This window comes from Peromyscus californicus, unplaced genomic scaffold (assembly GCF_007827085.1).
Source record: "Peromyscus californicus insignis strain IS unplaced genomic scaffold, ASM782708v3 Scaffold_9__1_contigs__length_137607984, whole genome shotgun sequence".
Taxonomy (NCBI): Eukaryota; Metazoa; Chordata; class Mammalia; order Rodentia; family Cricetidae; genus Peromyscus; species Peromyscus californicus.
Genome location: NW_026294617.1, coordinates 1,680,569 through 1,708,429, shown reverse-complemented (window position 1 = coordinate 1,708,429; position 27,861 = coordinate 1,680,569). Strand labels below are relative to the sequence as shown.

At 42.9% G+C, this 27,861-nt stretch overlaps 1 pseudogene; it reads right to left on the bottom strand.

Annotated features, from left to right (window-relative positions):
* The window catches only part of LOC128105858 (KAT8 regulatory NSL complex subunit 2-like), a 56,795-nt pseudogene extending 29,424 nt beyond the window's left edge, over positions 1-27,371 (bottom strand).
* Positions 27,372-27,861: the final 490 nt, after the last annotated feature.

The window sequence follows — 27,861 nt, the reverse complement described above, 5'->3', positions numbered from 1 at the left end:
ATGAGGAGAGATTCAGAGCAAGTTATTATAAATTCTATAATGCTCTCTACTACACTGTTTCTATACATTTATTTCATTTAAAAAAGTTAATGCTGTTGACTGAACTCAGAGCCTTATTCATGCTAGGCCACCTCTGTCATACCTTAGCTTTTCGTCTTCATTTTCTAAAGCAGTGGGAAAATAAAACATTACCATAATGCCCTTCCAATTCCACATCAGGAAATAAAATGTCATGTCATGAAATTGTCAGTTGAGCAAGAATATAAGGTATAAACTACTGGTCCAAGCCAGAGTGTGCAAAAAGTGAAAATTTGGCCCAATTTTTAAAATTTCTGTCTATTTGAGATATTTAAATATGCTCTTTTAAAATGTTTTGATTAGACAAGAAAAACTACTTTTAGTTATTTATAGAAAAATTGCATAGACTATTTTCACTTTCTTTATGGTTATGTAGAGAACTACTTAAGATCATTGAAAACTTTACATATTAATTTGGGGGGGCCCTGGGAAAGCAACTTGACTAGTAAAGGGCATGCCTTGTGCTTTAGTTAGGATTTCTATTGCTGGAAGAAACACCATGACCACAGCAATTCTTATAAAGGAAAAATATGGGATTGGGGTGGCTTACATTTTCAGAAGTTTAGTCCATTATCATCATGGCACAACATGGTGGCATGCAGGTAGACATGGGGCTAGAGTTGAGAGTCCAACATCTTCATAGGCAGACAAAAGGAAGTAGTCTGTCTCACTGAGTGTGGCTTGACCATATATGAGACCTCAATGCCTGCCTCCAAATGACACACTTCCGCAAAAAAAGACCACACCTACTCCAACAGGTCCATATTTCCTAATAGTGCCACTCCCTTTGGGGGCCATTTTATTTCAAACCATCATATTCCACTCCTAGTTCCCCAAAGGTAGCCATATCATAATGCAAAAATGCATTCAGTCCAACTTCAAAAGTCCAATAGTTTATAACAATCTCAAACTTATTTAAAAGTCTGAAGTTCAAAGTCTCTTCTGAGATTAATACAATCTCTTAACTGTAAAATCAAAATCAAAAAGCAGATTACATACTTCCAGCATATAAGAACACAGGATATATAATAGCATTCTAAAATGTAGGGAAGGGAGTATAGTGAGGAAATACTGGACCAAAGCAAGACGAAAACCGGCTGGGCAAACTCCAAACTCTGCATCTCCATGTCTGATGTCAAAGTGCTCTTCAGATCTCCAACTCTATTCAGCTTTGTTAATTGCAACACACTTCTTTCTCTTGAGCTGGCTCCATTCCCTGTTAGCAGCAATCCTCGGCAGGTATGCTACAACTCTGGCATCTCTAACATTGTGGGCTCTCCAAGGCAATCCAGGCTTCTCCTTCACAGCTTCACACAATGGCCTCACTACTAGACCACCATTCAGAGACAGCCCAGACACATGCCTGGCCTCAGCAGCTTTCCTTAGTTGTGGAGGAATTTTCAATAACCCCTTTCTTCTATCCTTGACTCTAAAGACAAAACCATGTGGCCCAAACTGACAAGTTCTGCTGTTGGCTGGGGCTGGAACATGGCCTCTTGTTCAATTACATCTTCACCAGGTTTCTGTTTTTGAAGATTTCCTTCACTACCTAAGCTTGGTTGTCCTAAAACTGGATCAATAGACCAGATTGGCCTTAACTAAGAAATCTTTAAATTACGTCATCACCATTTTTTCTATTCTTGATGGTTACCTTCACTGTTGAGCTTGGCTGTCCTTAAACTTCCTCTGTAGGTCAGGCTGGCCTCAAACTCAGAGATCCACCAGCCTCTGTCTTCCCAGTACTGGGATTAAAGGTGTATACTACAATACCTGGCTCTAAGTTTTCTTTAATTCCTTTACACAAGTTGGAAATTTAGCTGGGTGGGATCTTGCCCTGAGGTCACCACTCCTTTTATTTTATTTCTTTTTTTTTTTTTTTTTTTTTTTTTTTTTTTTTTTGGTTTTTCGAGACAGGGTTTCTCTGTGTAGCTTTGCGCCTCTCCTGGATCTCGCTCTGTAGACCAGGCTGGCCTCAAACTCACAGAGATCCGCCTGCCTCTGCCTCCCAAGTGCTGGGATTAAAGGCGTGCGCCACCGCCGCCCGGCTTATTTCATTTCTTAATCTGTTTGTCTCCTTGAACATGGGATTTAGCCCCATTCCACTTCCTTGTGCTCCTTTTCTCCTCAAATTTTACATCTTCTTCCTCCTTTTCATTATAAATCTATATAAAAGTGACCAGTAATAACTGTAGCTAAAGTTTTCCTGCCTGGCCCACAGTCAGGACAAATCTCTCTCACCTGCCAGTCCCACAGCCGTCAGACCCAACCAAGTAAACACAGAGACTTATATTGCTTACAAACTGTATGGCCGTGGCAGGCTTCTTGCTAACTGTTCTTACAGCTTAAATTAATCCATTTCCATTAATCTATACCTTGCCACATGGCTCGTGGCTTACCGGCATCTTCACATGCTGTTTGTCATGGTGGCGGCTGGCAGTGTCTCTCTGACTTAGCCTTCCACTTCCCAGCTTTATTTTCCTCCTTGTCCCGCCTACACTTCCTGCCTAGCCAATGGCCAATCAGTGTTTTATTTATTGACCAATCAGCAACACATTTGCCATACAGAACATCCCACAGCAAATAACCACATGACAGAGTCAATAATAGGCTGTTTTGAGATTTCCTCTATCAAGAGAGTTAATCCAAAACTCTTCTCTCTAGCTTCAAGCAGACTCTTCAGACAAGGGCAAAAAGCAGCTACATTCTTCACCAAAATATTACAAGAATGATCTAGACCACATATTAATATTCTTCTCCTCTGGAACCTCTTGAGTCAGGTACCCACAGTTCAAATCACACTCAGCATCACAGTCTTCCATGTTTCCACTAGGATGGCCCATTAAAGCAGCACTTAAAGCATTCCACTACTTTCCTAACTTGAACTCCCAAAGTCCAAATTCCTCTAAACCTAACATGGCAGTACTCCAGTCCCTGGTACCAACTTATGTCTTAGGGATTCTGTTGCTGTGAAGAGACACTATTACCATGGTAAATCTTATAAAGGAAAAACATTTATTGGGGTGGCTTATGTTTTCAGAGGCTGAACTATTATCACCATGGTTCAACATTGTGGCATTCAGGCAGATGTGGTGCTGGAGCTGAGAATTCTACATGTTGACTCAAGAGGCAACAGGAAATGATCTGTCTCACTGGGTGTGGCTTGAATATGTATGAGACCTCAAAGCCTGCCTAAATAGTGACACACTTCCTCCAACAATAGCATACCTATTCCAATAAGGCCATATCTCCTAATAGTACTACTTCCTCTGGGGGCCATTTTCTTTCAAATCATCACATGTTGCAAGAATATAAACCTGTTTTTGAGCCCTAGAATCCATGTAAAGATGTTGGGCATGGTGACACATGCTTATGATTGCAGTCTAGGGAGATGGATGTAAGTGGAAAGATGCCAGGATTCACTGGTCAGCCAATCCAGTTAATTGGTGAACTCTAGGCCTATGAGAGAGTTTGTCTCAATAGAGGTGGATGATGTTTTTGAGAATAGCATCTGAGGATGTCCTCTGTGTAATGAATTATTGTGCAGGGGAGACCCCCGAGGGTATTCCATACATACAGGAAAACATGCTGGGCATATGCATACCATGTGGACATGGTGGCAGTAGTGGCAGCCACTAATTCACCACCCAGATGCTGTATCCACATGGACAGTTTATTATAATAGAGAGATGAAGAGAACAATAGGAAAAAGAGAGGAGGAGAAGAAGAAGAAGAAGAAGAAGAAGAAGAAGAAGAAGAAGAAGAAGAAGAAGAAGAAAAAGAAGAAGAAGAAGAAGAAGAAAGAGAGAGAAAGAGAGAGAGATTGAGGGTGCATACGTCATGGGAGGAAAGCAGAAGAGAGAGGAAGGGGATGAGTTTTTCCTTAGAATGAGGCTTTTATATCAGGATACAGGGAGGCACCAAGGGGTGGGATTTCAAGGGGCAGATCAGAATATTGACATTCCTCCACTTTGATTATTTATAAAAAGAGGTGCATTATGGGAGCAAGCTGGGGAACAAGGGTGCTGAATTCTTGAGGCTGCTTCAAGCTGACAAGGGGCAAAGTGTGGAAGATCTCAGGAACATTCCTTGAGGGAGCTGAGGAGGCAGGTTGCAACAGTGGTGTTCCAGGAGCTTGTGGGGAATGGCATGCCAAATCAAGAGTATAGAAGCCATGGCATCTGCTATTCCTCTGGAGGTCAGGCAGGAACAACTAATCTGCAAAATATGCTCAAACAACGCATGGGGTCAGAAATGGGCTCTGGAGATGGTTAGTTTTTATCAGACCAAATTTCTAGATGTAGTAGCAAAAGTTTTCCCAGGAGCCTGTAGGTAACTATAAGATGGCTGGAATGGATTTAAATAATTGCAAAATAGTTAAAAATCCATTTAAGGACTCTTAAGAACTCTGTAGTCAATATTCTATCAGTTTATCAAAGCTGAGTTTATCAGCATTAAAACTTTGGACCTCTGGAGTTATATCTGAAACCAGTCTATCCTGTACCATGAAGTCTGTGAATGAGGCATACCTGTCTGTAATTGGAGAGCATGTATGTATGTATGTATGTATGTATGTATGTATATATTATGTATGTATGTATGTATAATCTTGGGATTGGGACTGCTAAACTGACACCCTAGTCATCAAACATCATCAGATCTGAGAAGGATAAATTTAAGAAGTAAGACAGCTTCTCAGCTATATAGGCAGCAATCCCAAGTCTCTCCATGGTTGTTGGGGAAACAGAAGCCCCAAAGGCAGCAATTGTTCAGCTGATAGGCCCAGAAGATCTGACAGACCTTTTCTGTGGAGTAGAAATTTGGAGACTGACCCACCTTGACTTTACAGTATGGGACCTCAAAGCCTGCCTAAATAGTGACACACTTCCTCCAACAATAGCATACCTATTCTCTGTTGCTCCACTTATTCACAGTCTGGACAGGATCCCAGCTTTTCACTGCATGGCCAGCATTGCCATAAGCTTCCAGGTGGAAGTTCTTCTGGGGCCATCTATCTTCTTGGAGGAGATATAGGATGCTGGCAGGAGCTGACATGTCTCTTTATCATAAAAAGCTTTTATATTAAATGCCATATTCTCAGATCTCTACAGGTGTTTGAGGACTGGGAGAACAAAATCTGTTAGATGTATTTATAACTTTGAGAGTATATATATGACTTAAATTTGAATGTACAGGTTTCCCAGTTAGTTACAGCTTAATGAAGTTAGAAAGGACAGCAAAGTTCACATTCTTAAACCTGAATAGATCTTGAGTAAGGAGAGACATTCTTTAAGCTGTTGGCAGTGATATCTAACTCTATCACCATTTTTAAGGCCCTGTAACTATAGTTCTGATCTTTGAGTACAGCCAGATTATAATCCTGAATGACTTATATAGAAATACTTATTTCTTAAGCTGTATCTTAAGAAGGCAAAGAAGAGTGACAGGGGAAAGATCCCAAGGCCGAATGAGAACAGGAGAAAAGGGGCTTGTGAGTCTGGGTGCAGCCCAACTCTGAGAAAAGGACCCTCTGAGAAAAGGAAAAGGATCCTCCAGGTGGACTCTATGCCAGGGTTTTCATCCCTATCCTAGCCCTCCAGCCTGTCCTGGGAACAGGGAGCATAGGATGATGTATTCTCCATAGCTGTTTCAAGCTGAAACAGGGCTCAGATAGTCAGGAAAATTTAAAATCCTGAGCTTGTGACCCAAAGTATATCAGAATTGTATTAATGTTAAAATCTGAAAATTTAAAATTTTAATATAATGATACCACCTGCATGTAGTTCTGCTGATGCCCCAGAGGGAAGTGCATATACATCTCCAGGCCCTGCCCACATGAGTGGCTGCCGAGGAACAAATGCCAGGCCAAGACTGGACCTCCACCCCACCCAGATACCTCGAGTCTGAGAGAGAGAGAGGTAGGGAATGCTAGGCCAAGGCCAGAGGACTTTTCCTCAGTCCATAAAACAATATGAAACAATGCAAGGCTGGAGGTGATTCCCTAACCTCCCTCCATATGGACAGCCTGAGTGCCGGGTGCCCCTCCCATAATGCCCTTAGTAAAGATGGCAGTGAGGTTATATGACCTGCCTGTTTTGACCTAGCCAAGATGGCAGCTATACCATGTGGTTGCCATTATTTAAGATGGCACTGCCTGATCATCACGTGATTGCCCTTATCAAATATGGCACCTGACCACATGTTCATGTGGGTTTTGTTTTGTTTTGTTTTTTTTAAATAAACTGAGCAGATAAGGAACAGATAAATTGAAACATTTAAAAGTCAGTCAGAAAGAAATATAGATGGCCATATCAATCATATATTTCCATTCTCACACAGAAAATAGACTTTGTGAAAGAAAGCTGGAGAAGTAGCAGCGCAGTCAGATGGGAGAGAGGGACCACCCCACCCTAGGCTGTGGCATGGTAGAAACAGCCTCAGGGGGAAGAACCCAAGCCATGGGTCGGTGGCAGTGGTGGGAGGGTGGTAGCAGGGGCTGAGGGCCATAGGTGCATTTTTCCACAATGAGTCATAAGGCCCAGTGGACTGACCTTTGGCATCCCAGAGGGCCAGGGAGGGCCAACGATAATGGCGCAAGATAGCCAATGGACCATCATTACAAAGGCTATGGGCCACGGAAGTGGGGGGAGGCGCACAGGCCATTTCCACATGCTGTCGCACAGGGATGGGGGCCAAAGGGCTGTGAGCCAAAAAGACACGTGGTACCAGCAAGCAAAATGAGACGAATCTGACCTCCAGTATCCCAGAGAGTCAGCGGGGACTAATGAACAGCGCAAGACAGCCAATAGACTGTCGTAACAAAGGCTATGGGCTGTGGAATCGAGTGGTCACAAGCTGTCTCCATATGCTATTGCACAGGGACAGGGACTGAGGGACTTAGATCCCGAAAGACACAAGCAAAATGAGATGAATCCCCACTTGTGGGAAAATGGCCAGAAGCGAAGGGAGGAATCTTACCAATCTGATAGGGTGAAGATTCCCTGGCGGTGTTCCTGCCTGGAAAATGGCAGGCAGGTGGTATGGGATCCCAGAGCTCCTCAGACTGCCAGCAGGCAGGAGAAAGCAGTGTGTTGTTTGAATCTTAGATGGTCTTCTAATAAAAACCCAGAGCTAGATATTAGGGTGAAAGCTGAAAGATCAGAGAAGCAGAACAGCCAGCCATTAGTTCTTACCTCTATGAAATCCTCAGCAAAAAAAAAAAAAAAAAAAAAAAAAAAGAGTGAGTTCCTGTTTCCTCACACCTTATATAACTTCCTAGACATCACTTCCTGGGATTAAAGGCATGTGTGCTTCCCAGTACTGGGGTTAATGGTGTGTACCACCACTGCCTGGCTCTGCTTCCAGTGTGGCCTTGAACTCACAGAGATCCAGATGGATCTCTTCTACCTCCTGAGTGATAGGACTAAGGGTGTTTGCCACCACTGCCTGACCTCTGTGTCTAATCTAGTGGCTGGCACTGTCCTCTGATCCTCAGGCAAGTTTATTAGGGTACACAATACAGCACCACAGCAGTAGGATTGCTTGGTGATGTTGGGTGCCAATGTTATGAATTATTGTGAAGGGGGGACCCCCAAGAAATTCTGCACATGCAGGGAAACATGTTGGGCAGGTGCAGCGGTGAGCTGGGCAGATGCATGCCATGAAGGCATGGAGGCGGCAGCAGAGGTCAGTAATTCACAACCCAGATGCTGCATCCATGTGGAGAGTTTATTATAATAGAGAGATGAAGAGAAAGATAGGAAAGAGAGAGACAGAGAGAAAGATAGAGAAGAAAAGAGAGGACAAGGGTGTGCACTTAATAGGAGGAAAAGCAGAAGAGAGAGAGGAAGGGGAGAAGCTTTTCCTTAGAATGAGGCTTTTCTATCAGGATGCAGGGAGGCACCAAGGGATGGGATTTCAAGGGGCAGATCAGAATATTAACACTCTGGACACATACACATACATGCATGCACACACACACACACACACACACACACACACACACACACACTCACAAACACACACTTAAAAATTACCTTGAAACTTTTTTTTTTTGGTTTTTCGAGACAGGGTTTCTCTGTGTAGCTTTGCGCCTCTCCTGGATCTCGCTCTGTAGACCAGGCTGGCCTCAAACTCACAGAGATCCGCCTGCCTCTGCCTCCCAAGTGCTGGGATTAAAGGCGTGCGCCACCGCCGCCCGGCTTATTTCATTTCTTAATCTGTTTGTCTCCTTGAACATGGGATTTAGCCCCATTCCACTTCCTTGTGCTCCTTTTCTCCTCAAATTTTACATCTTCTTCCTCCTTTTCATTATAAATCTATATAAAAGTGACCAGTAATAACTGTAGCTAAAGTTTTCCTGCCTGGCCCACAGTCAGGACAAATCTCTCTCACCTGCCAGTCCCACAGCCGTCAGACCCAACCAAGTAAACACAGAGACTTATATTGCTTACAAACTGTATGGCCGTGGCAGGCTTCTTGCTAACTGTTCTTACAGCTTAAATTAATCCATTTCCATTAATCTATACCTTGCCACATGGCTCGTGGCTTACCGGCATCTTCACATGCTGTTTGTCATGGTGGCGGCTGGCAGTGTCTCTCTGACTTAGCCTTCCACTTCCCAGCTTTATTTTCCTCCTTGTCCCGCCTACACTTCCTGCCTAGCCAATGGCCAATCAGTGTTTTATTTATTGACCAATCAGCAACACATTTGCCATACAGAACATCCCACAGCAAATAACCACATGACAGAGTCAATAATAGGCTGTTTTGAGATTTCCTCTATCAAGAGAGTTAATCCAAAACTCTTCTCTCTAGCTTCAAGCAGACTCTTCAGACAAGGGCAAAAAGCAGCTACATTCTTCACCAAAATATTACAAGAATGATCTAGACCACATATTAATATTCTTCTCCTCTGGAACCTCTTGAGTCAGGTACCCACAGTTCAAATCACACTCAGCATCACAGTCTTCCATGTTTCCACTAGGATGGCCCATTAAAGCAGCACTTAAAGCATTCCACTACTTTCCTAACTTGAACTCCCAAAGTCCAAATTCCTCTAAACCTAACATGGCAGTACTCCAGTCCCTGGTACCAACTTATGTCTTAGGGATTCTGTTGCTGTGAAGAGACACTATTACCATGGTAAATCTTATAAAGGAAAAACATTTATTGGGGTGGCTTATGTTTTCAGAGGCTGAACTATTATCACCATGGTTCAACATTGTGGCATTCAGGCAGATGTGGTGCTGGAGCTGAGAATTCTACATGTTGACTCAAGAGGCAACAGGAAATGATCTGTCTCACTGGGTGTGGCTTGAATATGTATGAGACCTCAAAGCCTGCCTAAATAGTGACACACTTCCTCCAACAATAGCATACCTATTCCAATAAGGCCATATCTCCTAATAGTACTACTTCCTCTGGGGGCCATTTTCTTTCAAATCATCACATGTTGCAAGAATATAAACCTGTTTTTGAGCCCTAGAATCCATGTAAAGATGTTGGGCATGGTGACACATGCTTATGATTGCAGTCTAGGGAGATGGATGTAAGTGGAAAGATGCCAGGATTCACTGGTCAGCCAATCCAGTTAATTGGTGAACTCTAGGCCTATGAGAGAGTTTGTCTCAATAGAGGTGGATGATGTTTTTGAGAATAGCATCTGAGGATGTCCTCTGTGTAATGAATTATTGTGCAGGGGAGACCCCCGAGGGTATTCCATACATACAGGAAAACATGCTGGGCATATGCATACCATGTGGACATGGTGGCAGTAGTGGCAGCCACTAATTCACCACCCAGATGCTGTATCCACATGGACAGTTTATTATAATAGAGAGATGAAGAGAACAATAGGAAAAAGAGAGGAGGAGAAGAAGAAGAAGAAGAAGAAGAAGAAGAAGAAGAAGAAGAAGAAGAAGAAGAAGAAGAAAAAGAAGAAGAAGAAGAAGAAAGAGAGAGAAAGAGAGAGAGATTGAGGGTGCATACGTCATGGGAGGAAAGCAGAAGAGAGAGGAAGGGGATGAGTTTTTCCTTAGAATGAGGCTTTTATATCAGGATACAGGGAGGCACCAAGGGGTGGGATTTCAAGGGGCAGATCAGAATATTGACATTCCTCCACTTTGATTATTTATAAAAAGAGGTGCATTATGGGAGCAAGCTGGGGAACAAGGGTGCTGAATTCTTGAGGCTGCTTCAAGCTGACAAGGGGCAAAGTGTGGAAGATCTCAGGAACATTCCTTGAGGGAGCTGAGGAGGCAGGTTGCAACAGTGGTGTTCCAGGAGCTTGTGGGGAATGGCATGCCAAATCAAGAGTATAGAAGCCATGGCATCTGCTATTCCTCTGGAGGTCAGGCAGGAACAACTAATCTGCAAAATATGCTCAAACAACGCATGGGGTCAGAAATGGGCTCTGGAGATGGTTAGTTTTTATCAGACCAAATTTCTAGATGTAGTAGCAAAAGTTTTCCCAGGAGCCTGTAGGTAACTATAAGATGGCTGGAATGGATTTAAATAATTGCAAAATAGTTAAAAATCCATTTAAGGACTCTTAAGAACTCTGTAGTCAATATTCTATCAGTTTATCAAAGCTGAGTTTATCAGCATTAAAACTTTGGACCTCTGGAGTTATATCTGAAACCAGTCTATCCTGTACCATGAAGTCTGTGAATGAGGCATACCTGTCTGTAATTGGAGAGCATGTATGTATGTATGTATGTATGTATGTATGTATATATTATGTATGTATGTATGTATAATCTTGGGATTGGGACTGCTAAACTGACACCCTAGTCATCAAACATCATCAGATCTGAGAAGGATAAATTTAAGAAGTAAGACAGCTTCTCAGCTATATAGGCAGCAATCCCAAGTCTCTCCATGGTTGTTGGGGAAACAGAAGCCCCAAAGGCAGCAATTGTTCAGCTGATAGGCCCAGAAGATCTGACAGACCTTTTCTGTGGAGTAGAAATTTGGAGACTGACCCACCTTGACTTTACAGTATGGGACCTCAAAGCCTGCCTAAATAGTGACACACTTCCTCCAACAATAGCATACCTATTCTCTGTTGCTCCACTTATTCACAGTCTGGACAGGATCCCAGCTTTTCACTGCATGGCCAGCATTGCCATAAGCTTCCAGGTGGAAGTTCTTCTGGGGCCATCTATCTTCTTGGAGGAGATATAGGATGCTGGCAGGAGCTGACATGTCTCTTTATCATAAAAAGCTTTTATATTAAATGCCATATTCTCAGATCTCTACAGGTGTTTGAGGACTGGGAGAACAAAATCTGTTAGATGTATTTATAACTTTGAGAGTATATATATGACTTAAATTTGAATGTACAGGTTTCCCAGTTAGTTACAGCTTAATGAAGTTAGAAAGGACAGCAAAGTTCACATTCTTAAACCTGAATAGATCTTGAGTAAGGAGAGACATTCTTTAAGCTGTTGGCAGTGATATCTAACTCTATCACCATTTTTAAGGCCCTGTAACTATAGTTCTGATCTTTGAGTACAGCCAGATTATAATCCTGAATGACTTATATAGAAATACTTATTTCTTAAGCTGTATCTTAAGAAGGCAAAGAAGAGTGACAGGGGAAAGATCCCAAGGCCGAATGAGAACAGGAGAAAAGGGGCTTGTGAGTCTGGGTGCAGCCCAACTCTGAGAAAAGGACCCTCTGAGAAAAGGAAAAGGATCCTCCAGGTGGACTCTATGCCAGGGTTTTCATCCCTATCCTAGCCCTCCAGCCTGTCCTGGGAACAGGGAGCATAGGATGATGTATTCTCCATAGCTGTTTCAAGCTGAAACAGGGCTCAGATAGTCAGGAAAATTTAAAATCCTGAGCTTGTGACCCAAAGTATATCAGAATTGTATTAATGTTAAAATCTGAAAATTTAAAATTTTAATATAATGATACCACCTGCATGTAGTTCTGCTGATGCCCCAGAGGGAAGTGCATATACATCTCCAGGCCCTGCCCACATGAGTGGCTGCCGAGGAACAAATGCCAGGCCAAGACTGGACCTCCACCCCACCCAGATACCTCGAGTCTGAGAGAGAGAGAGGTAGGGAATGCTAGGCCAAGGCCAGAGGACTTTTCCTCAGTCCATAAAACAATATGAAACAATGCAAGGCTGGAGGTGATTCCCTAACCTCCCTCCATATGGACAGCCTGAGTGCCGGGTGCCCCTCCCATAATGCCCTTAGTAAAGATGGCAGTGAGGTTATATGACCTGCCTGTTTTGACCTAGCCAAGATGGCAGCTATACCATGTGGTTGCCATTATTTAAGATGGCACTGCCTGATCATCACGTGATTGCCCTTATCAAATATGGCACCTGACCACATGTTCATGTGGGTTTTGTTTTGTTTTGTTTTTTTTAAATAAACTGAGCAGATAAGGAACAGATAAATTGAAACATTTAAAAGTCAGTCAGAAAGAAATATAGATGGCCATATCAATCATATATTTCCATTCTCACACAGAAAATAGACTTTGTGAAAGAAAGCTGGAGAAGTAGCAGCGCAGTCAGATGGGAGAGAGGGACCACCCCACCCTAGGCTGTGGCATGGTAGAAACAGCCTCAGGGGGAAGAACCCAAGCCATGGGTCGGTGGCAGTGGTGGGAGGGTGGTAGCAGGGGCTGAGGGCCATAGGTGCATTTTTCCACAATGAGTCATAAGGCCCAGTGGACTGACCTTTGGCATCCCAGAGGGCCAGGGAGGGCCAACGATAATGGCGCAAGATAGCCAATGGACCATCATTACAAAGGCTATGGGCCACGGAAGTGGGGGGAGGCGCACAGGCCATTTCCACATGCTGTCGCACAGGGATGGGGGCCAAAGGGCTGTGAGCCAAAAAGACACGTGGTACCAGCAAGCAAAATGAGACGAATCTGACCTCCAGTATCCCAGAGAGTCAGCGGGGACTAATGAACAGCGCAAGACAGCCAATAGACTGTCGTAACAAAGGCTATGGGCTGTGGAATCGAGTGGTCACAAGCTGTCTCCATATGCTATTGCACAGGGACAGGGACTGAGGGACTTAGATCCCGAAAGACACAAGCAAAATGAGATGAATCCCCACTTGTGGGAAAATGGCCAGAAGCGAAGGGAGGAATCTTACCAATCTGATAGGGTGAAGATTCCCTGGCGGTGTTCCTGCCTGGAAAATGGCAGGCAGGTGGTATGGGATCCCAGAGCTCCTCAGACTGCCAGCAGGCAGGAGAAAGCAGTGTGTTGTTTGAATCTTAGATGGTCTTCTAATAAAAACCCAGAGCTAGATATTAGGGTGAAAGCTGAAAGATCAGAGAAGCAGAACAGCCAGCCATTAGTTCTTACCTCTATGAAATCCTCAGCAAAAAAAAAAAAAAAAAAAAAAAAAAAAGAGTGAGTTCCTGTTTCCTCACACCTTATATAACTTCCTAGACATCACTTCCTGGGATTAAAGGCATGTGTGCTTCCCAGTACTGGGGTTAATGGTGTGTACCACCACTGCCTGGCTCTGCTTCCAGTGTGGCCTTGAACTCACAGAGATCCAGATGGATCTCTTCTACCTCCTGAGTGATAGGACTAAGGGTGTTTGCCACCACTGCCTGACCTCTGTGTCTAATCTAGTGGCTGGCACTGTCCTCTGATCCTCAGGCAAGTTTATTAGGGTACACAATACAGCACCACAGCAGTAGGATTGCTTGGTGATGTTGGGTGCCAATGTTATGAATTATTGTGAAGGGGGGACCCCCAAGAAATTCTGCACATGCAGGGAAACATGTTGGGCAGGTGCAGCGGTGAGCTGGGCAGATGCATGCCATGAAGGCATGGAGGCGGCAGCAGAGGTCAGTAATTCACAACCCAGATGCTGCATCCATGTGGAGAGTTTATTATAATAGAGAGATGAAGAGAAAGATAGGAAAGAGAGAGACAGAGAGAAAGATAGAGAAGAAAAGAGAGGACAAGGGTGTGCACTTAATAGGAGGAAAAGCAGAAGAGAGAGAGGAAGGGGAGAAGCTTTTCCTTAGAATGAGGCTTTTCTATCAGGATGCAGGGAGGCACCAAGGGATGGGATTTCAAGGGGCAGATCAGAATATTAACACTCTGGACACATACACATACATGCATGCACACACACACACACACACACACACACACACACACACACACTCACAAACACACACTTAAAAATTACCTTGAAACTTTTTTTTTTTGGTTTTTCGAGACAGGGTTTCTCTGTGTAGCTTTGCGCCTCTCCTGGAACTCACTTGGTAGCCCAGGCTGGCCTCGAACTCACAGAGATCCACCTGGCTCTGCCTCCTGAGTGCTGGGATTAAAGGCGTGCACCACCACCGCCCAGCCACCTTGAAACTTTTTGTGCTGATAACTTGTAACACTTGGCAAAATATCTGTCAGTATTAGATGACAACAATCTGTTAAGGTGTATGATTAAAATGTGTTTCCTCACTATAACAAAATAGAGATATAAAGTATGCTGGGTAGTTTTACGTCAACTTGACACAAGCCAGAGTTATCTGGAAGAAGAGAATCTCAATTAAGAAAATGTCTCCAGAAGATATGGATGTAAGGCACTTTCTTAATTAGTGTTTGAAGGGGGAGAACTCAGCCCATTATGGGTAGTCCCATCCCTGGGCTCATGGTCCTGGGTTTTATAAAAAGCAGGCTGAGCAAGCCATGACAATCAAGTCAGTAAAAAGCAATCTTCCAAGGCTTCTGATTCAGCTCCTGCCTTCAGGTTCCTGCCCTGTTTGAATTCCAATGCTGATTTATTTTGATGATAAACAGTGTGTGGTGGTTTGAAAGAAAATGGTTCCATAGGCCCATAGAGATGGCATTATTAGGAGGTGTGACCTTGTTTGAGTAAGTGTGGCTTTGTTGGAGGAGGTGTGTCACTAAGAGGAAGGCTCTGAGGTCTCAGATGCCCAAGCCAGGCCCAGTGTGACACTCTCTTCCTGCTGCCTGCAGATCAAAATGTAGAACTCTCAGCTCCTTCTCCAGTACCATGTCTGCCTGCACACCACCATCTCCATTCATGGTGACAATGGACTGAATCTCTGAACTATAAGCCAACCCGAATTAAATATTTTCCTTTATATGAGTTATCATGGTCATGGTGTCTTTTCACAGCAATAGAAACTCTAGCTAAGACAAAGTGTAAGCCAAATAAACCTGTTCCTCCTCAACTTGATTTTTGTTCATGGTCTTTCATTGAAGCAATAGTAACCCTAACTAATACATTAAGTATTAGTTATATGCTATTGTGATGCAGAGCTTCATGTGATGAAAAGCACCTACTGAATCTGTTTCCACAAATACTTTCTGAATAGTGAATGGGAAGCCAGACTGAACTATAGAGAATTAAGCAATGGTCTGTGCGGTGGTTTAAAAGAAAATGGCCCCCAAAGGGCCTGGCACTATTAGGAGGTGTGGTCTTGTTGGAGGAAGTGTGTCACTATGGGGCAGGCTTTGAAGTCTCTTTTTCTCAAGCTTCTGTCAGTGTGACAGTCAGTTGATTTCCTGTTGCCTGCAAGATGTAGCCCTCTCAGCTCCCGCACCACGTCTGCCTATGCACCATCATGCTCCCCATCTTGATGATAATGGACTGAACCTCTGAAACTGTAAGCGAGTTATCCTTAATTAAATGTTTTCTTTGTAAGAGTTGCTGTGGTCATGGTGTCTCCTCACAGTAATAGAGACCCTAAGATAATGTTTCCTGACTCCCATGAGAAGGTATAAGACATGGGAGAGGTAAGTGTTTAAGAAAGTAATCAAAAGCAATATGGAAGGTGGAACACACCCCAGGAAACTGGGGAGAGGTATATGGTGCTTATAGTGGGAGATGAGAGAAGATTCTGGAGTATCTGGAGATCTGTGAGCAGTTTCTGGAAGGATACTATGTTGGAAATACTTTGAGGCTGAGGAGGAGTGTGTGATGTGTGCATGGGCTGGCACCTTCTTGTACTTACTTATACAAGAGGTCAGACAGCCAATGATAGATACATTCTAGTCACCAAATCCCTTTGGCTATTACCTCCTTCAGGGACAGGGTTGTGCATGCCTGGAATGCTTTCACTCAAATGTCATTTGTCTGCATGTCTTGTCCCCTCCCTTTCTTTAGTTCTTAGTGACACCTGTGACTCCATTATTCTAAATTTCATTCATTTCTCTTCCCTCTTTTGAGTCTACCACAGTTATTGCCATCAAATATATTATTTTCAGTTGCTTTTTATTTTCTTTTTTTGTCATCTGGCAATAGAAAATCATGGAATAAATTTTTTCCCTCCAAATCATATGGTAGCACATAGTTTACTATGTGCTTTCAATATATCTCAGATGTAAGTTAACTGTGCATGTTCTTTCCTGGTGATGAATGTCCTAGATATAACATGATCAACACTGAAGAGCACACTGGGGGCTGTGTGACCTTCAGCAAGTTACTGGATCTCTTTATGGCCCAGTTTCCTTACCTGTGAAATAGGGAAATTCCATACTACATAGATAACCAAAAACATGTACTGAGTTACACAGTGTGGCAGATGCCAATTTCTATTTCAGTGTTTATAATTACCTGGTTTCCTTTTATTGTATGAGTTTGGTTTTGTACCCCAAAATAACTTTTACGTTTTTGCATACATTGCTTAGACTTCAGGAAGTGGTCTTCGATGTTGGCTGGTACCATGCCTCTTCTGTCAGTTTCTTCTCTTTGAGGCTTATCTCCAATTCCCAGACTTTTTAATCATGCTCCAGTTTCTCTTTGTTTTTTGTTTTCTTGAGACAAGATCTTACAAAGCCCAGGCTGGGCACTCATTATGTAGCCAAGGATGGATGATATTGAACTTCAGATTCTCTCTCTCTCTCTGTCTCTGTCTCTGTCTCTGTCTCTGCCTCTCTCTGTCTCTGTCTCTGTCTCTGTCTCTCTGTGTCTCTGTGTCTCTGTCTCTCTCTGTCTGTGTGTGTGTGTGTGTGTGTGTGTGTGTGTGTGTGTGTGTGTGTGTGTGTATGTAGACCAGAAATTAGACTTGGATATTGTTCCTTAGGTACTGTCCACCTATTTTTAAGACAGGGTGTCTTGCTGGAACTTGGGGCTCACTGATTAGTCTAGGCTGGCAAATAGCAAGCTCCTGGGATCCTCCAGTCTCTGCTTTGCTAGTACTGAGATTTCAACTACACCCAATGCATGTGGCTTTTTACATGGGTGTTGGGGATTGAACTCAGGTCCTCCTGGTTGTGCAGCACTGTATAGACCTGACATATTACCATAGTTCTGACCCTGACCTTCTGACTCATCTTCCAAGAAATAAGGCTGCAGTCATGTACCACAGTACCCAGTTGATATGGTGCTGGGGATGAAAGGCAATGCTTCCTGCACACTAGGCAAGCATTCTCCCACCTCATCCCAGCCATCTGGTCAACTTTAACAGGTGGACTTTTCTTTTTTGACTTCCTTGGACTATGCTTTGTGCTTACTGTTTCAGGAGAAGAGTTTGTGCTCAGCCTGTATCTGTTAATTATTATCTCAATCAACTTCTCTATTTTGCCTGACATTCCTATCTCAAGGCACAGTTTATTTGTTTATTTATTTAAATATACTACATGGGATTTATCATCTGAGTTTCATCATTCTGCAATATTCAGTCCCTGCTGTATTCATCGTTCTGCAATATTTACTCTACATTCTGTATCCTCTTCTGTCCCTGCCATGTAATCTAGTTTTTAACGTATCATGCAAATAATAGAAAGGGGAGGTAAGTTTTGCTTAAATGCTTTTAATTGGTATTCTGCCCACAAACACTGGGATGAAAAACATATCTCCTCCCTCTTTCTCTGTCCTCTTTTTTCATCTATGGAGCATGATTAAAAATACTTCATTTTTGTATTTTGGTAGTTTGGAACTAAAACCAAAATGGAACCATTGTAGTTTCATTTAGATACTAGAACTAATTGTTTTAATGGCACTTCGTGTCTCTGCGTTCAGTGGCTATAAAGCACACATTGGGACTTAGTGTCTATATTCCAGGTCTTTGAACTCTATTAGAACAGGTCAACAGAGGCTCATCTTTTATGAAAGGCTCTTCTAGTTCAGGAGGATAGAGGCTGGCCACAACCCTCTCTGTGGCCCTGGAGTTGGCTGGAAGCATGGGGTGACCCTGGAGTTGGCTAGGAGCAGAGACTCTACAGAATTATGTGCTTAGGGAAAAGATGGCCCCTGCTGAGGGTTGCAGAGACTCACTTTGAGTGAATAGAAAGAAAAATAATAAGCAAACCAATATTATTTTTGTACAGAAGACTCTACTCTGCCCTTCCCCCCCAGTGATGCATTCCTGGACTTAGCAACTGAATCCAGAAACATGAAAACAAGCTATCTTTTTCCTTCTAAGCTGCATTCACTACACAGCTGACAGTAGGTTAAAAATACTTGGCTGGTAGGAAAGGTGAGAAATGGGATGACTCAGTCCTGCCACAAAAAGACTCTGCAAAGGCTGCTCAGACCCTGCATTACCAGACACCATGTCCCACCAGGCCAAAAACAAGATGTGAGAATCAGACCTGCCTGAGAGTAGACATAAAAAACTTTGTGAAGGTGCCAAAAATGTCAGGGTGACAATTAAAGAAACAAAGTTCAACTCTTCTAATTAAAAATGGCCGAGAAAACCTGTGGCCCCTAGTGAGTTCTTGGTGCAAACCCAACTCTTTTGACCTCAGCACTTGTGTCCTATACTCCACACGCTCACCTCCCTGGCCTGGTTTGGCCTCTCAGTCCATCAGGGTGCTAACTGGGCTTGTGCCTCCTCAGCAATCCTAACATTGTTCTTGGCATTTAGGCATGAATTTGGACTCCCCCACTGGGCTGAAGCCGCTTTTGACAATTAACTTGTTACTCTTTTAAATACTCACTTTTACTGGTCTGTCCTCCTCTCTCTCCCTTCCTCATTCTCCCATCTTTCTTCCATCATTCTTTTCTCCTTCTACTCCTCCTTCTCTCCCTTCTCTCTCTGTCTCTCCCCCTCTGTTTCTCTTCCTTCTTCTTCATCCCTCTGACTTGTCTCTCGGTCTCCCTTTCTCCCCACAGGTAGTTGTTTAGAAGAACAATTAAATAAATTTAATTTGATAGTTTTAGAAAAATACAGAAAAAGGGAAGAAAGTTTGGGGAGCTCCCACGTGGTCCCTACTCATTTTTCCTTATCATAGGAATCACACGTTAGTAATGTATGTTTGCTGCAGTATATGAACAATGTTAAGTTTTAAGTAAAACTACATAAATGACATATAATTAGTTGATCGAAACAAGTGGCTTCCATTGCTTTGGGTTGAACTCCAGTTTCTATAGGCAACTTGTGGCTACACTTCAATAGTGACCTGATATGTGTTGTAACCCAAATCTTTTGACCCTTTCTGGATTGTTGTGACTCTTCTGTTCTGTGACCTGGTGCTTGAGTGCTTCTTGCCACTATTCAAACTTTCTCCTTCAAAGTGAAATCTCATTTAGCTGTAGCACCAGAAGACACACTTGTAAATTTCTGTTATGCCAATATTCCCACCGTGTCTTAATTACGGTTACTATTGCCGTGATAAAACACCATGATCAAAGCAACTTGGGGAGGAAAGGTTTTATTTGACTTGTGCTTCCACATCACTGTTCATCATTGTAGGAAATCAGGACAGGAATTTAAACAGAGCAGGAACCTGGAGGCAAGAGTTGATGCAGAGGTCATGGAGGAGTGCTGCTTACTGGCTTGCTCTTCATAGCTTGCTCAGACTGCTTTCTTAGAGAACTTAGAACCACAAGCCCAGGGATGGCTTCACTCCCAGTGAATTTGGCCCTACCCCATCAAACACTAATTAAGAAAACGTTGTACAGGCTTTCCTACAGCCCATTCTCCTAGACATTTTCACAGTTGAGAGTCCCTCCTCTTAGGTGACTATAGCCTATGTCAAGTTGACATAAACTAGCCAGCATACAAAGTCTGAACTTTATCCTCATTTCCTTAGTTTCTGACCAGTATCATTTCTCTTCCAAAATCTCATATTATATTTGGTACCTATGTCTTTGTGGAGTGCCAGAAAAGTCCAGCCTTCACCCAATAGACAGGCCACATGCATCCTAGGATAGCTATGAATGGGTCCTAACATGTTTAAAGATTGCAATGTCATATTTCAGTATCAAAGCATTAGATGTCCCTGTTCAGAGACTCTTCTTGCCCAAGAGTTTTCCATAACATCAGTATTTAAAACGATATATTGACAATTTGGGCACTGACTTATGATCTGTAGACTGTTCTTCAACTGTTATATATTTGATGTTTCTCATGATTAGGCTGGGGCAATGGATTTTAAAAGACCAAAAGTGCATTGGATTGGGGCTGCTTCTCACTGTTGTTCCCACTTCACAACCTGACTGGAAGGTTTCTCTTCCTTCCTGTGTGTGTTGTACTCGAGAAATACATTAGTATGTACAGCAGATTTAAAGAACAGAGAATTAAACTCCACCTCCTGGAACGTGACAGGCCAACATAAATCATTTGGAATTTTTCTGCACAAGAGTTTTATCTATTCTATTATCTGCACAAGAAATTTATCTATTTCCTATGCCTATGCAACCATTTAAAAGTATCATTTTCTGGCCTGAGAATATAGCTCCAGTTGGTAGAGGGCTCACCTGGCATGCTTGAGGCTTAGGGTTTGATCCTCAGCACCATATAAACTAGGTGTAGTGTTACACACACCTGTCATCCTAACACTTGAGAGGTAGGGACAGGCAGATTAGAAGTTCAAGAACATTCTCAGTTATGCAAAGAGTTTGAGATTCCCTCTCTCAAAAAAAGTAAAAAATATCAGTGTGTTTGCATGGTTATTAATTTTATGATTTAGACCAAACAATCTAATATTTATTTTGCTATTCAACTGAGGCAAAGTTTATTTTTAAGAAGTCACTCACTGTCTTTCCTATGCACTTGTTCTCTTTTTTAAATTTTTTAAAAAGATTATGTGTATGAGTGTTTTGACTGTATGTATATCTGTGCACCACATATGTGCCTGGTACATGAAGAAGCCAGAAGTGGCATCCAATCCCTTGGAAATGAAGTTACAGATGGTTGTGAACCTGGGTCCTCTGCAATAGCAGCCAGTGCTGTTAATCACTGAACCGTCTCTCCAGCTCTGATCTCCCCTTAACGTTCTTGATGACTATAGACTGAATGGTACTGTCTGGAGAGTTAAAAACCATGAACTCTGTTCTAGACACCTGTTTTCAAAAGTTTCTTCCATATCTTCCTTTTCCCTCCTCTTCCACAGTCACAAGACATTTCAGAAACAACCCATGCTTAAAACTGTGTAGCTGGAAATGCTCCCTGTTTAGGTAGCTGCCCAAATCACTGCACACATACCTACCATCTGCACCATTCTGCAGATCTTGCCTTCTGTAGAGGGTAGGTTCTTGAGTCCTGTGTGCAATACATATAAAAACATGATCAATTCAAGATACCAGCTCTTCTTAATTGAGAAAATGCCAAATAGAAACAAAAGTTATCAGGATATTGTAAAATCAATAGTGAAATTATCTTTTCCTTTACAGTAGTTTATTCTAATTTGAACTAGTTTTCTTAAATTCTTTCCCTCCCAAATGCTGGGATTACAGGTGTGCACCACAGTGCCCGGTTTATGGAGTTCTGAAAAATGAATCCAGGGCCTGGTGCATGCTATCCACACTCTTCCAATTTGAACTTCCCAGATGCAAAAGTTATGATGTGATATTTTTCAAAATGTAACAAAAATATATTCCCAGAAGGCCTTTTTTTAGAGTCAAAGAAAGCTGTGTCTCAATGCCAAGAATCAGTTCTAATTGTAAATTTTCCTTTATATTTTTATAAGTTCCTACAGAGCTGTAAATGTTCATGTGGCCCCAGGTGACTGAAGGTCCAAGCACATTTAATCAGTTGTCTTGTTTTGCCAGAGGGAGGAGAGATGGTGGTGGTCTGACTAAAATGCTACATCTGTTACAGTGGCCTTCACAGTCTAGTCTGTCAAGTCACCTCCCATACACACCATTCCAATTATTAGAAAAGAAATTTAGAAAATCAGCAATCACTCTCGAGACAGATAGATTCTAAAGTGCTGTTCCTAACCTTTCTCTCCCTGAGAAGCCATTGGCAGTTAAGGACTATGAGGGGGAGAGGATCCATTTTTTTTCCCAATGCTGTAGACACTGATTAGATGTCTATGCTCCAGTAAATAACCTTCCACTCACGCTCATGCAAAAATTCCTAACTATAATCAGTGGGTCAACACACAAGAACGACATGAAAGGAGGGGGACAATTTGGGTGGGGGAGAATAAAGGGGTTCACCAGAAGTGGGAAGAGATTAAAAAAGATAATTGGTATGAATTTGATCAAAATATATTATATGCAATCATGAAATTGTCAAAGGAAAACAACAACACTCTTCACTTGGTTGACTTGAATCCAGAGCTCTTTCTGGCCAGTGCCTATTTTGTTTATGAGCTAACACTAGAACATTTTCTATTCTCATCTCCCCCCACCCCCCCACCCCACTCCACCCCACCCCACCCCCCCCATCCCACCCCACTGCTGTGTTGTGTGGACAGCTGCACCCTTACAGAGTACAACTAGAAGGTGACTCATTGTAAATGAGTCTTCTCTGTCATTCTGGCTGTTCTATAGTGAGTTTCCTTGCTGTGTGTGATCTAGTGCCTGCATGCCACTATCCTTGAATACAGTGGAGATGTCCCAGCTGAACAGAGCTCTGACTTAGAACAAGTTGACCTGCCCAGCAGCCTCACAGTGACTGTTTTCTAATTCATGGATTATTTTCCAAAGTATTAGAAATAACAGGTGTCTGGTTGGAATTTCATTGTGCTATGTGGAGATGGAGTGGCATCTGCTTGCCCAATGAGGTCCAGTGGTGGTAGAAAGCATCAGACTACTCAAGGAGATGGGAGATGCCAGAGATAGCATCAGGAAAGGCTGCTGGGGATGGGGTGTAGGAAGCTGTCAGGGCTCCTGGAGACAGCCTGTAATAGAGGTTGGGTATCTGATTTCTATGTCACTGAAGCCTCTGACCAAGGCTTTATATTTGGGTCTGAAATCTTGAGCTCTGGTCTTGGCTTTGCCTATAACTAGTCAAAGAGAATCTTTTTGTTTATGTTTTCTGAGACAGAGTTCCATTATGTAGCCCTAGCTGGTCTGGAACTCACTATGTGGATCTCAACCGAGCTGCAACTTTCTTGCCTTCTGCCTCCCATGGAATTGGGCTCACAGGCATGATCGCTCAGCTCCTGCCTGCCCCAAAATAGATTTAAAACCTGTCTATTTTACAAAAGATAAAAACAAACTGAAAGCACAAAATGGATTTAAACACATCCTTCCTATCCAGGTTTATTGAGTTTGTGGCACTGTGAACAGAGGAGTGAATTGGATGTGGGCATTTCCCTGAAGTATGCACGGCTTTTGGACAGATAGCTTTCCAGTGCCCCCTTCCTCTTTCTACACTCTTATCAGAATTGGAAACTCAGACTGGGAGCACATCCTCCAGGGCTGCTTCATAAATGCAAACAACTCCCTAAAACCAAGAGCTCTTCCAGCTTCAGCTTTGTCAAATTTTTAGACAATTAATTACTATCTAACCCATTCAACCCAAAGCCCAGATTGAAAGATTAGTGGTGCTTTCTTCAGACAAAATGATGAGGTCCTAAAAAACTACACAAATGGTGAGTCCACCTTGCACCCTTTAGGGCAAAGACCCGTGTCCCTTTTTATAGGATGAGGCTGCCACTAACCCCCTCCCTGTGCTGGAAGCTCATAGTAGTGGCTGCTCAACCTCTTGGGAGCCCTGTACAGCTACACCCAGCTGCCTTGGCAACAAATACAAAAGAGGTTCTTGGAACATTCCACAGCCAAGAAGGACTCTCTGGGAGACGCCCTTCTGACAGAACTAGGCTGTTAAGACAGAGTCTATTTTCTTCATGCTTAAAATACATCACTGTGTATGTGAGCTGCCTCGGGGTTTGGGTGACAAGGAATCCTATTTTTGTCACATTGCCCTTGTTTTACTGCTCTCCCACCACCCAATGTCCTGAGAAGTCCTTCTAAGTGCCAGCATGTCCCCTTTAATAAGTCAAACCATCCATGAGGGATCACGCCACTTGAAATAAGACCCTGCAGAATGTGGGAAAGCCAAGCTGTTGCTGGCACTGCCGCAGCTACTGAGCTGGAGTCTCCACCACACATGCTTTGACTTAATTGGCCTAATGAGTCGGGGCTGGATGTGACTGCATGATCAATCAGGTTCGAGTTATGAGCTGTTGAAAAATGGGATTACAGCAGAGAAAAGGCTTTTGGCAAATTGACTACAGGCAGGAAGCTGAGAAGTCTTGATTTAACAATTGAATACTTTTTCCTTTATTTTTATCCCATCCGTTGCATGCTGATAAGTCACAACAAAACCTAGGTGGCTGTCTTGCTTATATGCATTAGAATTCATCTTGCAGTCCCTACTCTGTTTTGATCCAAACACAATAGGTTTTGCCTTGTGTGACACTAAAAACAAATGAATATTTGCTATCTAGAACAGTGAAATGCCCTTGTCAGAATATTTTTGCCCTTGCCCTTGTAATAGATCTGGGAAGGGGTATTAATATATTTCAGATATATGTGTAAATATATGAAAGCATACATTTGAACACTAACTTGTGACTTTGGTTATTTATCAACGCTAGCCACGTCATTTCTGTTTATTTAGTTAGGTCCTTGATGGGCTAGCAAGAGATTCTGGAATATGGGTCCCTTCCCCCATGTTTTCCAGTGGCTATTCAAGGGAGGAAGGTCTTGGGTCATTCCAGGACAGCAACAAAAACCTCTTGAGCAAACTTTTTTCCATTCTGGGAAAACCAGAAATGAAGAAACTTGGCAAGCATGGCTGGTTTTCTGCTTGACTTGTCAGGCCTGAGGTAAATACAGGTACTCGTGGAGTGTATTATTCTGTTGACCATCTCTAAAGATTTCTGCAGAGGTATTTTGTTGTTGCTTAATTGAACTCTGGTCAAACTTGTAAGGTAGATATAAATTTACGCCTCAATGTTGGGAGCTGTTTATATTTCCTCCTATTCAAATAAACCAGTTTGTCCTTCCTTTTCTTTGTAAGGTCGGTAGGAGGTTTTAGTTTAGTTTAGTATTGGCCTTGGAACTTCCTTTTTTCATTAGTGGGAACTGAGAATGTTAACCTTGTAGAATATTCTGAGCTAGGAGCTGTGACTGTACTGTTAAAAGGACACATTGATATGCCATTGTGTTCATGTCCATTTTGGCCCAGGGGAGTTTTTAATCACTCTGCTATCAAGGGGCATAGAGTTTAGATCTAGGCTCCACCACCTTATTAGCAGGTTTTCATGAGTGAGATGGTAACCTAAGACCACTGCATAGAGCATAATGTAATGGGCCTGGTAGAGATGAAGATGTCCTAAAGGGACACTTGTGTCTCTCTACGACTATTAGACTACTGGAACAATGGACTCTAAAAAATGGGAATTTCCCCACAGTAGGAGAAGGAAAAGTGCCAGCGAGAGTGGGAGCTTAGCTCCCTGAAAGGATGAGATCCTCAGAACCAAGGTAAGACCACATCTTGATAGGACTGCTTAGATAAGCATATTGATAGCCTTCTGTTTCACCTTTAACCTTACTTCAGGGTCATGAAGTGAGGATGTCATTGGATGTCTTTGTCCCTCTTTCTAAAGTGGCCAGATTGAGTAAATCTCCCTTTTTGTTTTATTATTATTATTATTATTATTATTATTATTATTATTGCTCTTTTAATTTGTTCTTTGCTTTTTCTCTTTACTATTTTTCCCCAAGGTAAGATACCTATTGATAATTTGGAAATTTCATATAATGCACCCTGATTACACCTGCTTCCCATCTACCCTCCCACCCTTGTGCACCCCCTCAACTCAGCAAAACGAAAAAGGAATACACCAAGTCCAATTTGTGTTGCCCATATGCTGATTGGAGCATGGTCAAACTGTGACCAGCCCCTTAAAAATAAACCAGTCCCCCTTCCCTCACTTGAAAGTCATCAACTACACTTGTAGTTGTGAAGAGCTATACTTCAGCATCTTTGTCACATTTTTAAAGGACTCTATTCAATAGCTTCCTGTCTGAACTGTTTCTTTTTTGGGGGAGGGAGGAGGCTGTCACAGAAGCTTTCAATGTCTCTCATTCTCAATTGTGAAGCTTCCTTGCCCATAACAGCTGGTGGCAGCACAGATCACGGACTTCCGCATGGTCTCCAGTGGTAGCACGGTCCACAGACATCAACTTGGCCTCTGGTGGTAACAGGGACCATGGACATCAATATGGCTGCCAACAAAAGCACAGTCCATGAACACCAACATGGCCTACTGCTGCAGCAGGGACTATGGAGGTCTTTTGAGGAGGCTCAATCCAGAAAATGGACCATTCTTCACCTTGGATGGATAGCTTGTGGTTGCTCAGAGCCAGGGTGATCATGTGACTGGGCAGTGAGTTTGGGGCAAGCCTGCATTAGCTCCAGGCTACTGTACACCACCCTTCTAGCCCTACTTGGCATCAACATGCTCCTTGGTCCACCACTCCCATACCTGTTGCCACTTCCCTGTCTCTTGTTTCATTTCTTTCCACTGTGCATGTCACACAGTTCCACCATCTTTCCTACTTCTCTATCACACATTCATTTATTGAAGTGGCATTGCAAACTTCTGTGTGTCACACAGGATGTATGTATGTATTGCTCAAACAGCTTTACATGAAAACACTTAATGCAATCAGTCATTGGTCTGGTTCAAGGTTCAAGGTAAAAACTGGACTATTGCTGAGATTTATCTCAGATATCCTGTTGTTGATCAGAGTCATGGTGATCTTGTGGCTGGGCAGCACATCTGGGTGCAGGATCCACAAGCACTCCAGGCTCTGCACACCTCCCTGCCATTGATGTAACATGATCATCCTGATTTCTTCCCCCCAGCAGGGCTAGCATCTTGAGCCGCAGCAGCCACATATCCATGAGGACTGGCCCTACTTGGCAACCGCATACTGCTTTGTCCTGAGCAGCACTGCTTCCATGTCCTTGTCGTCACCACTGCTGCCACATAAGACCTGACTTTTTTCAGTTTCAGAGATAATGTGAGCTCTGAAGACTCACCCTCCAGTGCTGTTTCCCCTTCAGATTCTGCAGGTGTCTCAGGCTCTGTGGAGAGGTTCTTCATCCCACAGGTGCTAGTGGCCACCACCATCTTGAATCCTCAGACTTAATTGGTTCTTAAGGCTAGATGGTTGAACTTGATTTCTTGGGAGTACAGACTGTGAACCTTAAGTCCAGCTGCAATGACTTTTAAAAACTTCTGAAATGTTATTTCTTGTACAAGCTACCTGCTTTAGAGTGAATCAAACCCCAGATATCCAATTCACAAATCCTTGCTTTCCCTATAACATAGAGCTGGGTAAAGCATTTCTCATTCCTTTTTAGTACAGCTATGGACATGCTAAATTCACATTTGTGCTCCCTATTATATTTTATTATTACTGTCTTCATTATTATTTCAAGAACTTTTTTCATTTATTTATTTGTGTGTGTGTGTGTGTGTGTGTGTGTGTGTGTGTGTGTGTGTGTGTGTGTGTGTGTGTAGAAGGTCAGGTGCACATGTAGAAGTCAGAGAACAGCTCATGGATTTGGTTCTCGCCTTCTACCATATGAGTTCTGAGAAATGAACTTAGGTCGTGAGG